At 39.0% G+C, this 17,688-nt stretch overlaps 1 protein-coding gene across 7 annotated transcripts in view; it reads right to left on the bottom strand.

The window, feature by feature from the left end:
- Positions 1 to 17,434, bottom strand: part of Kansl1 (KAT8 regulatory NSL complex subunit 1) — a 180,179-nt gene extending 162,745 nt beyond the window's left edge. For 2 of the 7 annotated variants that reach the window (XM_046421059.2, XM_058572297.1), the window contains exon 1: positions 15,607 to 16,489. The gene's annotated coding sequence lies outside the window, so the exon portion shown is untranslated. Of the gene's footprint in view, positions 1 to 15,606; positions 16,490 to 16,533; positions 16,793 to 17,413 lie in introns of those variants that run through there. The other 5 variants (XM_046421051.2, XM_058572301.1, XM_046421033.2 and 2 more) reach the window with 4 other exon arrangements.
- Between the last annotated feature and the right edge of the window lie 254 nt (positions 17,435 to 17,688).

The raw sequence follows: 17,688 nt of genomic DNA, 5'->3' as shown, positions 1-17,688 counted from the left end.
CATATAAAGAAGATGTCCTGATCCACAATATGAGCTTCTGAGGAGAGTATGTGCTGAACAACAGAAAATATGCTGATCAAACAACTTACTTTCAAGGACTGATCATTTTATTTTTTTCCTCTGTAAATCAACAACTTTTTTGTTGCATACAATCTAATGTAAATGTGATGAGCACACATCTATCCCATAGTAATCAGTGGACTAAGATAATTAACATTGGACTAGCAGTCTAGGTTCAGGTCTACAACTAAAGTAAAGGTATGACTTCAGACAAATGCCTTCACTGCTCTCAATTTCTACAAGTATAAAACAAAAGAGCTTAATCAACTTAAAGCAAGGTTTCTTTTAACTCGAAAGCTCAATGATCCAGAAGCCTGAAAAATACAGTAGTAGTAGTAGTAGTAATAATAATAATAAAGTAGGGTTCAACACACATTTAACAACACAAAGCTTCTTTTGGAAGGAAATATGTAAAATTTTAAACTATATAATAAATTCTTTCTCAAAAATATTAGAGCCTAAGATAAATATATGTAATATATACACACACATATATATATAACAGATTTTATTCTAAATTATAATTAGAAATTGACATAGAAGACCCACTTGCAATAGAGATAAAAACATTTAACTAGTAGTTGAAAATTAAAATATATGGCTACACAATTTTTGTTTAAATATTTTTTTCAGTTGTAGATGGACACAATACCTTTATTTATTTATGTTTATGTGGTGCTGAGGAACCAACTCAGGGCCTCACACATGCTAGGCAAGCGCTGCACCACTGAGCTATAACCCCAGCCCGGCTACCCAATTTTTTAAAATCTAGACTTTCATCATATAAAATTAAAATTTCACTTAAAGGAAAAGATGCAACATAAAGTGTAGAAATAGACTTTAAAACATTTTACTGAGTCAGGTGCCATGGCACATGCCTATAATCCCAGGGACCGAGTCAGGAAGATGGCAAGTTCCAAGCTAGCCTCAACAACTTAGCTGAGTCCTAGAAAACTTAGTGAGACTCTGTCTCAAAATAAAAAATAAGAAGAGCTTTGGATGAGAGCTCAGTAACAAAGCATCTCTGGGTTCAATCCCCAGTTCAAAAAAAAAAAAAGATCATAAAAGTCAAGAGCCCAGCAAGACATCAGTGGCACATGCCTAATAAACCCAGATACTCAGGAAATCGGGGAAGAAAGATCATAAGTTCAGGGCCAACCTGGGCAATTTAGTGATTTTATTTATCTCAAATTAAGATTTTAAGGGATTGCAGTTGTAGCTCAGTGGTAGAATGCTTGCCTAACGTGTGATGAACTGGGTTCAATCCTCAGCACCACATAAAAATAAATAAAATAAAGGTATTGTATTCATCTACAACTAAAAAATGTATTTAAAAAAAATACGATTTTAAAAAGGGCGGGGGTGGGGGGCTGGGGTTGTGACTCTGTGGTAGAGCGCTTGCCTAGCAAGTGTGAGGCACTGGGTTTGATTCTCAGCACTGCATATAAATAAGCAAAAGTAAAGGTCCATTGACAACTAAAAATATATTTAACAAAAATAAAAAATAAGGATTGGGGTTGTGGCTCCGTGGTAGAATGCTCGCCTAGCACGTGCTAGGCCCTGGGTTCAATCCTCAGCACCACATAAAAATAAACAAAATAAAGTATTGTGCCCAACTACAACTAAAAAATAAATATACAAAAAAAATAAAAAGGATTTGGGATACAGCTTAGTGGTACAGCACTTGCCTAGCACATGTGAGACCCTGGATTTGATCCCTAGTACCACAAAATATAAAATTAGGTGCTCAATTAAAAATTTCAAATTGTTAAGCAGCATGGTAAAGGGAAAGAGGAGGAAGAAAAACAACTTTTTTCAAAGTAGTACAACATAAATGATTGAAAGCAATGAAAGACCACAAAGTATAGGAGCAGAAAGATCTATGTAGGTAAAACAACAATTAAAACCTTACAAGTAAATGCAAAGCTACTAGGAGATTGTTTAAATATATAAAAGCTAGATATCAAAGATTGGATGGGGCATTTGATAAATAGGGTATTAACAGTAATCAAAGCAAAATAGCTAATAAACAATTTTATTTGCTTCAATATTTACTGTAGAAGATATGAGAGAAGAAAACCTATTTCTAAATTATTCTTTTTAAAGCATACAGATTACAAACTAAGCTCGGTGGAGCATACCTGTAATGGCAGTAACATGGAAGGCTGACACTAGAGGATCAAGAGTTTGAGACCAGCCTCAGCAACTTAGCAAGACCCTGTCTCAAAATAAAAAAAGCTAGGGATATAGCTCAGTAGTAAAGCACCACAGTACAATCCCCAGTACCGTGAGTGAGTGAGTAAATCACTAATAGTGAACCAAACTCATCATTAAACAAACAAGATGCTTCCAAACTGATATATCAGATGCCAGGTAGTCTTGAGTCCCAAAATAAGTCTCTGGGTTTTAAAGGCATTTAAGTATAAATTATAAAATGGCTGGTGAGAACATCCTAGGTGACAGTCAAATGAGAGAAGTGACCTTCTATAAATCCCAAGAGGACAGAATTCAAATGTTTCCTTTATCAACATTTACCCAGCCCCTTGCTCAACTCTCAGGAATATTTAGGCACTCAAACAGACATTAAACAAAAATTTTTAAATGGCCAGGAGTGGTGGCACACACCTGTAATCTCAGTGGCTTGAGAGACTGAGGCAGGAAGATTTCGAGTTCAAAGCCAACCTCAGCAAAAGTGAGGCGCTAAGAAACTCAGTGAGACTCTGTCTCTAAATAAAATACAAAAATAGGGCTGGGGATGTGGCTCAGTGGTTTAGTGCCCCTGAGTTCAATCCCTGTACCCCAAAAAAATAAAACAAAAAAATTTTTAAATGCCACCAGTGTTAACTCCCATCTACTCAATGTCTCTACAACTCCAAATGGACCAAATTGGCCTCTAATGAAGGATGGGATCAGAAGGCAAATCAGCATTAGTAATATGAGGGCTTCTAAAAGGGAAAACCACATGCCAGTCAGTCCAAAAAGAAAATAAGCACCTAAGCCAGGAGCAATGGCAAGCACCCTAAAATCCCTGGGACTCCAGAGGCTATGGCAAAAGGACCGAAAGTTTGGGCCTCAGCAATTTAGGAAGACCCTGTCTAAATATAAAAAGGGCTGGGGAATGTGGCTCAGTGGTAGACCACCACTGGGTTCAACTCCCAGTACAGGGGGAAAAAAAAAAAAAAGTATGATTTAAATTTGCTTTCATGAAAGTCTTGATAAAATTCTACATTTTTTAAAACCTGAGTAACCACAGAATTGAGACTATTTACTACAAATGAGGCATGATTTAAAACATAGAAAATTATGGATAGATGCTGAGGAACTTCCTCAAATGAAGAAATAAGGACTGATCTTAGGAAATGTTTTACAAATGCTGTATTTAATATTTTCATAAACTGAATAAAAGATACAAAGAATTCTCCATTCTGCAGATAAACTGATGAACTTTCTGATAACGAAATGCCACAATGAGTCGGAAAACTAAGGGAACTGAGAGATGGTAAGAATTTCTAAGTGCATTAAATGAGAAACATTTGTAAAACTTCGGATTTATTTTCATCCAAGAGAATACTTCAACAAGGATGAAAGCTGTCTAAACATAGGAAGGCCTGTCCAGCGGAGGAGAAACTAGACTTGCTCTAGGCAGTTCCTGTGTAGACAAAATTGGGCCCAAAGTGGAAATTCCAAAGAGAAGTACATTTTAACTAAAGCTTTCTAACCATCAGAGCTAGCAAGGTGATTCTTAACTCTGGGTTACTTCTAAGAGCCCACTGATAGAAGATACTAAAATATTGTAGGCAGGAAAATGGCAAATACGTTATAATATGGAAAAATGAAAAGTAGGGGCTGGGATTGTGGCTCAGCGGTAGAGCACTTACCTAGCATGTGTGAGGCCCTGGGTTCAATCCTCAGCACCACATGAAAATAAATAAATAAAATAAAAGGTATTGTGTCCAACTACAACTAAAAAATAAATATTTTTTTAAAAAAAAGAAAAATGAAAAGTAAAGCATTTACAGAATGAAAACTTAAATTATACTTAAAATATAATTTATGAGTTCTAGTCCAGGAAGGAATTTCTGAATAATTATAGAATGTTCCTTAAAGACAATGTGATGTTCTACAACCAAAAAAAAGACCAAACTATATTAGCAACAAAGAGAAAACTTAAATATATTTTCCTATCCTTCTACCAAATTTATAGTTTTATAAAATGTAATTCTCGGGCTGAGGATGTGGCTCAAGCAGTAACGCGCTCGCCTGGCATGTGCAGAGCGCTGGGTTCGATCCTCAGCACCACATAAAATAAAATAAAGATGTGGTGTCCACCGAAAACTGAAAAATAAATATTAAAAAAAAAATCTCTTAAAAAATGTAATCCTCAAACTTAAAAAATATTTAATAAAAAATAAAATAAAATCATCTGAGAGGTTATAAATAAATCCAGAAGGGAAAAACAATGATGACAAAGATCCAAAGAAGAAGGGGCTGGGGCTGTAGCCCAGTACCAGAGCACTTGCCTGGCATGTGTGAGGCACTGGGTTCAATCCTTAGCACCACATAAAAAGAAACAAACAAAATAATCCATCTACAACTAAAAAAAAATAATAATATTTTTTTTTTTAAATCCAAAGAAAATGACAAAAGAGGAAAAGAGGGTGAAGGAGGTCTCACTGGAGATTTTTTTTTTTTGAGGGGGGCGGGGACACCAGGGATTGAACCCAGAGGCACTTAACCACTGAGCCACATCCCCAGCTCTTTTTATGTTTTATTTAGAGTCAGGGTCTTGCTAAGTTGCTTACAGCCTCACTAAGTTGCTGAAGCTGGCTTTGAACTCTCGATCCTTTTAACTCAGCCTACTGAGCTGCTGGAATCACAGCATGTGTCACCCCGCCTGGCCTGTAGATTAAATTTAAAAATCAACACCTTGGGGTGAGGATGCAGCTGGGTGGAAGAGCACTACTAACCTAGCATGTATGAGGCCGAGTTCAATCCCCAGTATCACAAAAATAAAAATAAAATCAAGCACCTTCAATTGAGAAGACAGGAAAGCTAAAAATCAGAATATATATCAGTATGATAAATACTAATTTATCTACCAAATCTCAATACAAAATATTAAACTTTTAAGCTTGAAAAGTTAGAGTATATTTTTCTGTAACAGATAAATCTATAGAATGTGTTTTCATCAAGAAGCATTAAGAGTTAAAGATAGATTTCCAAGAAGTGTTTTAAATAAATTTATGGATAAATCCATTCTGGAGTCCTACAAAATAGAAGTGATGTCTGAAGTAAAACCCTAAGTTTTTGAGGTTAATCTTTTTTCTTTTATCTTAATATAACACCTCATCACAAATTATCCCTTGGTGCCAATTTATATAGAACAAATTTGGCTGATAGATTCATATGACAATGGCTGTCAGCAAACGGGTTCTCTCTTTCCAAAAGCAAATATTAAATTATTGGTATAGTTCCTTCTATTCTTTAATATTTTTTTTAGTTGTCAATGAACCTTTATTTATTTATTTATATGTGGTGCTCAGAATCAAACCTAGTGCCTCTACCACTGAGCAACACCCCCAGCCTTCCATTCTTTTATCTAGGTATGTGTATGTAATACATAATTATAAATATATGTATATAAATATATACATATTACATGTATATAAATATATGTATATAAATATATAAATATATACATATATATAAATATATACATATATGTATATAAATATATACATATTCTTTATCTTTTATACATTTGGAATATTCCTTATATAACCCTGTCCTGAATTTTTCATTTATCATATATTCAACATAAAACATTTAAAATTCTTCAAAAAATAATATTTTATGGTTGGTTGTATAATGATCTACCATTAAATAAACCATCATTTATTTTCCCATTAATCCTGGTGCTTATGAATATCTTTGTTCACAAATCTTTCTAAGTATCTCTATTCTTCCCCTTTGGGCAAATTCCTAGAAGTAGAATTATTGAATTAAAGGATGCTTTTACCATCAAAATATTATATATGCTCTCAAAATATCCTCCAGAAGAACTGGGGCCAATGCATACGTCCACTACTAATTTTGGAGACTGTCCCCTCACCACCTTTCAAAAGCAGAATTCAATTACCAATTTGATAGGTAAAAAATACTTGTCATTTAACCCGTATTATTTTGATTTATTTATCAGAATTAAAATGTTTCTCACATGCTTCTTAAGTCATTTGTATTTCATTTCTTCTTTGTAAACTCTGATAAAGTTGCCAGTAAAGCTTTTCTTACTTTCTCCTGGGCTGATAAATTGCTGAAAGCCAGTTGAGATGAAGTCACATATCAGTGACTTCAGCTCCCCCTCCTGGCCAAAAAATATCAATATGATCAGGAGCCAGATAAAGGGAAAGTGGACTACGATTACAAACTTTCCCATTTTCTGGGCTATTGATTACAAGCACTATTTATACACAGTGGGAAGAAAAAAAAAAAAAGATTTTGTGCACCTAAAATTAAACTTAATGGAGATTTGACAGAGAAGTGGAAACGCAAGAACTAATGTCACAAAGAATTCTGTTTATTTTTGGCACTGGGAATTGAACCCAGGGGTAGTATACCACTAAGCTACATTCCCACAGCCTCCCAAATTCCTGGGATTATAGGCATGCACCACCACACCTGGCATGTCCTAAAGAATTCTAGCATCATCAGATTCCTGCCAAATACACCAACTGATTGGTACATCATAGGCCTAAATAATATTCATTTCCTATACGTGACACTGGGTTGTTAGCAAACTGGTTCTCTTTGGCCAAAAGCAAACATAAGAAAACAAAAACAGCTTTGCATATCAGCATTCAATGTAAGATTATTTTAAAAAATAATAATATGGACAGGGGTGTAGCTCAGTGTACAGCATTTTGCCTAACATGCAGGCCCTAGGTACAATCCTCTGCACCACAAATAGTATAATTACAGTAAACCTTGGCAACCCTTATTCCAAAGCTGCTCACAACATAGACTGGATCCTACTGTTCCAACAGGTAAGTACAGGACTGGAAAACAGGTGCCACTAAATCAGCTTTTCCACTGATATTCTCCTCAAGTTCTCAATGTAGTGCTTAGACCATTCATTCAACACACATTTACTGAGTGCCATCAAGTGCAAGTAATTAAAGCCAGCCCTTACTCTCAAAGAATTTAGAGACCTGAAAAGGTGAAATAGAAGCAAACTACCAGTCGCTACACAATAGAAGTGCTAGGTATGCATACTGCAGAGCAGGCACACACTCAAGAGACCACAATTCCACCAGTGTAAGCCTCTTTTATTACTGTTATTACCACCACTGTTATTAAAGGAGTAAGGAAGTGCTTCCAGAACAGAATAGAGGCCATTTTAAGCAGAGTCAAGTGCCTGTGTGAAGGTCCAGAAGGCAAGGAATAACAGGAAGCATAGGAGGAACTGCACCAAGGGCTTGAGTACTTGGCTAAAGCATTTGAACTGTACCTTAAAAACTAGAAGAGCTACAAGGAGGCCTGCATTTACAAAGATCACTTTGACAGCAACTTGTTAAAGGCAGTCAAAGAAAATGATTAGAAGATGATTAAAGTTATGCAAGTAAAATAGTGAAATTCTGAACTCAGAATAGAGAAGTGGGGATAACTATGATGGCAGAAGAAGGAATCTAGAAGCCTCCAGAATCCTTGATTTGAGTGATTGGATGTGTAACAGTATCACTCACTAGGATAGGAAGATTGGAAGAAGATGGACTTGGAGACGTGAATAATAAGGACATTTCTAAATGCCCCTGGGACAACAAAGTGGAGATGTCTGGAGATCACAAAACTAGTCAGAAGTGGGAGAAAAAAAAAAAATTTGCAAATCATCAGCATATGGATGGCAAGTTAGACAAAGACCTAAGATGTCCCCCAGCAACTGCATAGGGTGAGAGGAGAGGAGGTCAAGATAAGGTTAATAATTTTTTTAATATTTATTTATTTTTTAGGTGTAGATGGACACAACATAATGCCTTTATTTTTATGTGGTGCTGAGGATCGAACCTGGGTCCCACCCATTGGAGGCGAGTGCTCTACGGCTGAGCCACAATCCCAGCCCCAACTGATGCTTTAAAGAATAAAAGCAGATGGCTTGCAAAGAAAACTGTTAAAGAGCCGGGTGTGGCGATGCACACCTGTAATCCCAGTGGCTCTGTAATCCCAGCAGCTCCCAGCAGTTCCTTGGGAAGCTGAAACAGGAGGATTGCATTCAAAGCCAGCCTCAGCAATGGTGAGGCACTTAGCAACTCAAGTGAGACCCTGTCTCTAAATAAAATACAAAATAGGGCTGGGCTGTGGCTCAGTGGTTGAGTGCCCCTGAGTTCAATCCCTGGTACCAAAAAAAAAAAAAGAAAGAAAGAAAGAAAACAAAACTGTGAAAGAATAGGCAGAAATGGTGGTAATGATAAGACCAGCCAGCCCAGGTATGGTGGTTAGATTAACCCAGCTATTCCAGAGGATAAGGCAAGAGAATCACAAACAGTTGAAGGCCAATTTCAGCAACTTAGCAAGACCCTACCTCAATTTTTAAAAAGGGCTAGGGATGTTGCTCAGTGCCCCTGAGTTCAATCCCTAGAAAAAAGGGGAAAAAAAAAAAAGGTAGCTTTTTTCCCAATTTCTTTAAATCAAGTAACTTACATATTCTCTGTACCTCCAAAACTAACTGTGGCTATTCCCTTACTCTTCTGGTGCAAAGTAGCCAGCAATGTCCAAGGCTGGCTCTCTTTCCTGCTACCTGACTTCTCTTCACACCCAACCTGCATCACTGGTGCTCTGCCTCAGCCTGCTCAGCTCTCTCTGAGCACTCTCTAGCCTGGTCCAGTAGCCCTGCCTCATAGTCCAGTCAATCAATTGACCCCTTCACTTCAGAATAAGGAGAGAAGAGAAGGAATATGGGAACTAGTCTCTTAATGAAAACTGGCACCCCAACATCATAACACCTACTTATCTGGAGAAATCCCAGACAACTATAAAAATCAGATGTGAAAGCACTGAACTCTTCCTCTCCATAAAATGCACACAGACAAAACCATATCATTTTGCACTGGACTTCCCTCTGGGTTTCAAAAGAAAACCTTAGCTGGGTGCTGTGGCACCCCTGTAATCTCAGCGGCTTAGGAGGCTGAGGCAGAAGGATCAAGAGTTCAAAGCCAGCATCAGCAATTTAGCAAGGCCCTAAACAACTCAGTGAGACCCTGCCTCTAAATAAAATACAAAAAAAAAAAAAGGCTGGGGATGTGGCTCAGTGGTTAAGCATCCCTGGTTCAATCCTAGGTACCTACCCCTACCCCCCACCCACCCCTGCCAAAAAAAGAAACCAGAACTGGGAGACAATAAATTTCTTTTTTCTTTTTTTTTTTTTTTTATTATTAGCCCTTTTTATTTTTTATTTGGAAATAGGATCTCACTAAGTTGCTCAGGGCCTTCCTAAACTTCTGAGGCTGGCTTTAAACTTGGAATCCTCCTGCCTAAGCCTCCCAAACTGCTGTGATTACAGGCATGCACCACTATACCCAGCCTAAATTTCTGTTCTTTAAACCATTAAGTTTATGTCACTTTGCTATGGAAGCCCTAGCAAATAGATGTCATGAAGAAAATTTGCAATTAATATTTATTGAGCACCTACCATGTGCTAGCCTAACTACACTACATCAATAAAAATCCAACCTAGGATTGAGGTACTATAATTATACCCTTTTTTTTTCTTTTATTAATATTTATTTAATTATAAATGAACACACAGTATCTTTATGTATTTTTTTTAAAGAGAGAGTGAGAGAGGGGAGAGGGAGAGAGAGAGAGAGAGAGAGAATTTTTTAATATTTATTTTTTAGTTATCGGCGGATACAACATGTTTGTTTTGTATGTGGTGCTGAGGATCGAACCCGGGCGGCACGCATACCAGGAGAGCGCGCTACCACTTGAGCCACATCCCCAGCCCATCTTTATGTATTTTTAAGTGGTACTAAGGATTGAACCCATAACTTACATATTCTCTGTACCTCCAAAACTTACTGTGGCTATTCCCTTACTCACACATGTAAGACAAGCACTTTACCACTGAGCTACAGCATCAGCCCTAATTATACTCTTTTCAAAGATGAGGATACCAAGGCTCTAAAAAGTTAATGAATTTGCTCAATATCACACAACCAGAGGACCCCCCCCCTACTTTTTTTTTTTTTTTTTTGAGACAGGTTCTCACTGAGTTGCTAAGTGCCTTGTCATTGCTGATAGCTGTCTTTGAACTTGTGATCCTCCTTTCTCAACCTTCCAAACTGCTGGAATTACAGGCATGCGCCATCACACCTGGCTCAGAGCACCATTCTTACTACTAGAGTATGAGGAGCTATTATTAATAGTAATTATTATAACAACAGTAGTAATTCACTAAGCCAGACACTTCCCCTTGTCCTTTACAGATATAATACACACAAAAATCCTCTGAAGTATTATTATTTCCAGTACAAAGAAGGACCCTGACCCTAAACCTCAGAAAGATTAAGAAAATCACTAAAATCATATAGCCAAGAATGATAACAGTATATCTAACTGCAAACTTGAGGGAATAATAGTGAAAACCTTTTACTAAAACTTAAGTAAAAAAAAAATTTAATATCTGACACTGCAGTTCACTACTAAAAATACACATCTATAAATTCAAAATTCTTTAAGATCCCAGCCAGGCACAGTGGCACACGCCTATAATCCCAGTAGCTCAGGAGGCTGAGACAGGAAGATCCTGAGTTCAAAGCCAACCTCAGCAAAAGCCAGGCACTAAGCAACTCAGTGAGATCCTGTCTCCAAATAACACACAAAATAGGGCTGGGAACATGGCTCAGTGGTCAAGTGCCTCTGAGTTCAATCTCCAGTACTGCCCCCCCAAAAGAAAAATTCTTCAAGATCCCAAGAAAGCACATGTCTTAGATTACTGAACGCTTTACATATATATCCCCCTTCGGGCAGTGTACACTAGTCTGCCCTTTCAGCTATGGCTTACCACTTCTCTGACCTCCAGACAGGAGAAGAAAAATGTGAGGACTAAGATGCTGGATTTTAATTTTATATTCAAGTGTTTGAATTTGATATAAATATCAGAAAGTATTGTAAGAAGTCTTCTTGGGCTGGGGATGTGGCTCAAGCGGTAGCACGTGCGGCCCGGGTTCAATCCTCAGCACCACATACAAAGATGTTGTGTCCACCGATAACTAAAACATAAATATTAAAAAATTCTCTCTAGGGCTGGGGGTGTGGCTCAAGCGGTAGCATGCTCGCTTGACCTGCGCGAGGCGCTGGGTTTGATCCTCAGCACCACATACAAATAAAATAAAGATGTTGTGTCCACCGAAAACTAAAAAATAAATAAATATTTTTTAAAAAAAAATTCTCTCTTAAAAAAAAAAGAAGTCTTCTTCCCATGCTCTCCTCTACCTGCCTAATTCCTATACTTAACAGGCAACCAATGTCACCATTTTCTTGTGTATTCTTCTAAATTGTTTTTCCTTTTTTCTTTTTTTTCAGTCTGAGGATCAGATGCAGGGCTTTGCACATGACAGGCAAATGCTCCTCCACCAAGCTTCATCCCAGTCTCTTTTTACTTCATTTTGGGACAGGGTCTCATTAACTTGCCCCATCTGACCTCAAGTTTACAATCCTCCTACCTCAACCTCTGAATATCTGAGGTTGTACCACTGTACCTGGCTCCTCTAGAGTTTTTTTTAATGCATGTATAAACCAAACAAATTTTTTTTTCTATCTTCTTTTTATTCCTTCCTTCCAGCCTGCCTTCCTTTCTTCTTTGTGCTGGAAATGGAAACACTGATATTGCTTAGTCATGGCTGGCAATATTCAGGTTTTAAAAAGATACAGATCTCTGATATAGAGAAAAAAGAATAAATAAGAATTTCCATAGGAACTTCTAACTAACAAGAGTGCCTTAAATTGAGGAGTTTTGTTTGGAGTTATTTTTTCTTTGGTACCTTGATTTTTGAGATGGATAAGTACAAGCACTTTTTTTTTAATATTTATTTTTTAGTTTTAGGTGGACACAATATATATATTTTTTTTTAATCTGGTGTTGGGAATCAAACCCAGTGCCTTAGGCATGCTAGGCAAGGGCACTACCATTTGAGCCACATGCCCAGCCCCACAAGCACTATTTTCTATAAGCATGGCAACAAGCACATACTCAAGTCTCACATTTAACGCCTGGCAGAACTACAGAGTTAATTCTAAAACACTTAGAAGCAACGCATATGAAGTACAGAAAATGAATATTTTAGCTTCAAAATACACATTTTAACTAACATATAATTTCTTTTTACTTAAAAAATAAGTAGCTCCAATTTGGAAATACATCCCAGAAATATTTTAATGATATTAACAATAGAGGGCTGGGGATATAACTTAGGACTGGGGATATAGTTCAGTTGGTAGAGTGCTTGCCTCACGTGCACAAGGCCCTGGTTTCAATCCACATACACACACACAAAAAAAATTAGTTTATATTTTGGGGCTGGGGTTGTGTCTCAGCGGTAGAGCGCTCGCCTCGCACGTGCGAGACCCTGTGTTCAATTCTCAGCATCATATAAGAATAAATAAGTGAAATAAAGGTATTGTTTCCAACTACAACTGAAAAAATAAATATTTTTTTAAAAAACGAAAAAAAAGAAAGAAGTTCCCTCTCCAGCTACCAACTCAGAGTTCAGTCCAGCACACCAGGTACCTGGTAGCCCTTAAGAACTACCTGAGACAACTGATGATGGCTCCAGGCCACACACGCAGGACTGTAATTTGTTCCATTCCTCCCCAAAAATGATGCTTTTTTTCTGCCCAGATCAAACACTACAATTTTTTTTAACTTTTTTTAGTTATACATGGACACGATATCTTTATTTTTTATTTATTTTTAGGTGTTGCTGAGAATCAAACCGAGTATCTCACATGTGCAATGCATGCACTTAACCACTGAGCCACAACCCCGGCCCCAAACACTACAATTTATGAATTTTTTAAAGTAATAAAAATCACGAGGAAAATGTTAGCAAATAAAAAATTTGTTTGAACTTTGTTTGAAGATATTTTCCACTGATCAAAGAATTAAAGGGAACATAAAATTAAGACAGCCACATCCCTGTATCCTCAAGTAGTTAACAGGTAGTAACTCTGTATGGAACACTGACATTCATTCTGTATTTCTGCCATGCTAAAGACCTTTTGTGGCTGGGGTTGTGGCTCAGCGGTAGAGCGCTTGCCTAGTGCATGCGGGGCCCTGGGTTCGATCCTCAGCCCACATATAAATAAAATAAAAGTTTTGTGGCCAACTACAACTAAAAAAAAAAGACCTTTTTGTACACTTCAGAGGTTACTATATTGTAACACCCCAAGTTCAAAGATTTAGAGGTAAAACCCTGAAACATGATAGATGTGTTAAAAAGCAGGCCTCCCTGAATCTAATACCTTAATTAAAACCAAGGAACTATAACATGAAATCCAATATACTGATCCCAATCTTCTTGACTGTTTTCTAGGAGCATCGAGGCATTGTTAAGAAGTGCAAACAATGGGACTGGGGATCTGGCTCAGTGGTAGAGTGCTCACCTAGCATGCACTAGGCACTGGGTTCAATCCTCAGCATCACATAAATGTAAAATAAAGATATTGTGTCCACCTAAAACTTAAGAATAAATATTAAAAAAAAAAAAAAAAGTGCAAACAACAACTTTGGGAGGCTGAGGCAGGAGGATCCATAAGTTCAATGCCAGCCTCACCACGACCCTCAGCAACTTAATGAGACCCTACTTCAAAATAAAAAAATATATAAAATAAGGACTGGAGTGTAGCTCAGTGGTAAAGCACCCCTGGGTTTAACTTCTACTACAATAAAAGAAGAAGAAGCGAGGAGGAGGAGGAGGAAACAAGGGCTGAAGCATAGCTCAGTGACAGAGCTTTTACCTAGCATTCATGAAGCTCTGGGTTTGATCCCAGGCACTGCCAAAAAAAAAAAAATGTAGAAATGCTCCATACAAGGTCATCTGATTCCTAGGGAGTCAGAATTCCTACAGTCAAGAATTCCTGGTTAACCCCCATGCAAACCCCTCCAATTCTACAGGGAAAAATGCTGGAAAAATTATGATACTTTAGCTTCTTTTATACTAATACAAACAGTCATTAAACAACAATAGCAGCTAAACCATAAATGAGGATGAAAACTCCCATCTACATTACCTAAAGATTTCCCACAAGTCTAAATATTTAGTTAAATTTTTTCCCCCTATGTTGCTAGGGATCGAACCCAGAGCCTTATGCATGCAAGGCAAGCACTCTACCAACTGAGCCATATCCCCAGCCCCAAGTTCAAATATTTAGGTTAAACAGATTGCATTATTCTGACTTATCCACCATTCCATTTATCTGGAATTAAACAGATCAGATTACCACAAAACAATCTTTTCTAAACTAGTATCGAACTCCAAAGGAAGATCAAGTTGGTAAAGAGCTTCCATCATTTTCTCTGTCCTTCCTCCCACTTCTTCCCTATATATGTCATAAACTATGTCCTCTACTTAGTTCTAATGGAGAGTTCTTTGGCCATCTGTATATAAGAGATCAGAAGGTGTCCTAAGAGTCTGGAGAACCACCACATCAACAGGAGCTTTTTCATCTAAAGGTCACCTGTCCACAATGCCCAAATGAGGTTTAACCCTATAAGGTGAAATTTGGCACAAGTGCCACCTGTTGAAGAAAAAAAACAAAAAAAGCCAGGCATGGTGGCATACGCCTGTAATCCACCAGTGGCTCGGGAGGATGAAGCAGAAGGATTGCAAGTCAAGGCCAGACTCAGCAATTTAGCAAGATGCTCAGTAAATTACCAAGACCCTGTCTCAAAATAAAAAATAAAAAGGGTTGGGAATGTAGCTCTGTGTAAAGCACCCTTAGGTTCAATCCCCAGTACCAAAAAATAAATGTAAAAATCTCACACACCTATGGAGCAACAGGAGGACTCTCCAAAGAGTTGTACATATAAACCAGCAGGCCTTAGAGTGTTCTAATATACTACATGAAGTTTCAGAGTAAACAAATGGTTAATGACACATCTTTTGTAACACATGAATCAGCTACTGATTTGCAAGAGTGGGACACACCCTAGTACCTATGACTCTAAAGTACCTGTTTGAAAGTGGACCTGGAAGTCTGAATGCCAATCCATGCTACCAGGATTGGAACAGAATTCTACAATTACGCAGGCTGTTATAATTTAAAGTTAAAAAGATAAACACATCATTATAATAAATGTTGATTTGAGAACTGCACTAATATTTTACACCAATAATCAAGAATAATAACAATTTACAAATCCTAGGAAACTAATACTAAGGTTTTGACCGGAAAGGGTAAGGGGACTGAAGAGTACAAATTTAAGAATCGGAATTTCTCAATTTTAAAAAAGTCAATAAAATAAACTTGGTAACGAAAAACAACACATCTTACCTTAAGAGGCATCCAAGTAGCATTCATAGTGTCAGGAATAGTTCAGACAATACTCAGAAATGAACGAGAAGAGTCTTAGTAATTCCCTTAGTCACCAGATAGGAGCAAGTAGGAAAATTGTTTCAAGAAGGTTTCTGAAAGAAAGGATTTTCATTTAGACAAAAAAATAAAATACACGAATTGATTTCAGCTATCTGGGAAAAACCTTGGAAGTTCTAACTTTTTTCATTAACCGGAAAAGGTGATGGTAGAGTGGTAGAGTGCTTGCCTAACACTTGAGGCACTGGGTTTGATCCTCAGCATCACATAAAAATAAATAAAGTAAAGGTAGTGTGTCTATCTACAACTAAAAAATTAAAAAAAAAGGTATGCAAGATAAAATTCCCTTTGGAAAAGGCAAATGTGTGGGTGGATGTGTGTGAGAAAAACACTTTACATAAACAAGAAATAAATATGTAACACATATTATAGAATATAAAACTGCTTATCAAAGAATTAGAAAACTAAAATCCCAGACAGAAAACATGATTATCCACAGTATTTCATAATTATCAAAAAGTGACTTGTTAATTGACCACCTAAAAAAGATCCTTGCCACATTTAATTGTATTCAGTAAATTAAAAACCTCTGATGATTCCAACTGTCCTAAATTTTCTTGAACTTAAGTTTCTGCATCGGTTTATGTGAAAAATAAGACCTGTTCTTCACCCAAGTAGTACAAGAAAATAAAAGACCCTTCTTTCCTAGATATCTTTAAAAGCAGACCAAACAATTTAAGTTTGTAGGCAGGCAAGAGGATGAACTAAATGACCTCCTACAGGATCCTTGTTCAAGTCCTAGGCCTGAATGAAATTCCAGCTTAACCAGTTACTGCTTCGCTTAAAATGGAGGATTGCCCCGAGTAGGGACAAATATAAAGCACTCACCTCTTAAAACATAAATTCTGAAAAGAAAAAAAAAAATTGAAAGAGTAAAGTACCTTCACTTAAAAAAAAAAATGTAAATATTGAAAACCTCCAGAGTGGATTTGTTCTTGCTAAGCGTTTGTCACTTCGGCTTCGAACACTTGTCCATCACTTTCCTTACCGCTCATCGGATTGGGGGGAGGGGGCGGGAGGAGTTTTGACTCTTGACCCAATCTTAGGAGGGTTTAAGAGCCCCCCCCCAAGATCCCCACCTCCAAAGACAGCGAGAGAAGAGAAAGGGGAGAGCCCGGGTTCTCACCCCTCCCCCCGCCTTGGACCCTAGTCCCAAACCTCCGCCCCCCCGCCCGCCAGCCTTCCCGCAGTGGGGCGACTCCTCCTGCCCCACTCCCATTGTTAGGGAGGGGGCTAGTGGGGCAGTGGGCTCGGGGTAGAGGCGCCGGTGGCCGTTGCCCCGGCTCTCTTCAGGAGGGGGCGGCCCGCGGGATGCAGCTTCCCTTCCTCTCCGCGTCGGTCCGTCCCACCTCGGCTCGGCCTGGCGTCCCAGGCTCCGCTCTGCACCCCCGGCCCGGCCCGCCCCCCCCCCAGGCGGCCAGCCCCCGGCCGCTTGGTGGGCAGCCTGTGGCCCAGGCCTACCGGTGGGCGCGGGGCGGGAGTCCCTCAGCCCCGCACACGCGTACCCGCTCCCCCAGCCCAGCCGCTTCCAGGGCCCTCCGCGGCGCCCGCTCCCCGGGCCGCTCGGCCCCCCGCCTCCCGGCCGCGCCGCCCCCTCGGGCTCCCCGTAGGGGGCCGCCGCCCCTTCCCCACCATCACCTCTACCCACTCGTGCCCCCACCCCCCGGGGCACCAGTGCCAACGGCGGCTCCCCCAGCCCAGGACCTACCTGCACGGCTCAACCAAGCCTAGAAGTGGGGGCGGGGAACCTTCCGCCCTCCTCTGTCTCTCATTGGCTCCTCCAGGGTATATCGTAGGCTCCATTGGCTGAGAGCGGATGTCCGTCAGGCTGGCGGGGCGGGACAGAAGGGGGAGAGGGATGCTGGTGCCTCGGCGTCTCTGTCTCTGTGTATCTCGCTGTCTCTGTCTCTGTATGGGCCTTTGGAAATGAGAGGCTTTAGGACGCGAGGATTGGAAGAGGGCCTGAGGTGGGAAAAACAGGAA

Source organism: Marmota monax, unplaced genomic scaffold, assembly GCF_021218885.2.
Source record: "Marmota monax isolate L192 unplaced genomic scaffold, Marmota_monax_Labrador192_F-V1.1 WCK01_AAM20220418_F8-fsc00322, whole genome shotgun sequence".
Taxonomy (NCBI): Eukaryota; Metazoa; Chordata; class Mammalia; order Rodentia; family Sciuridae; genus Marmota; species Marmota monax.
Note: the sequence above shows the minus strand (reverse complement) of the source record. Positions and strands in the feature narration are given on the sequence as shown.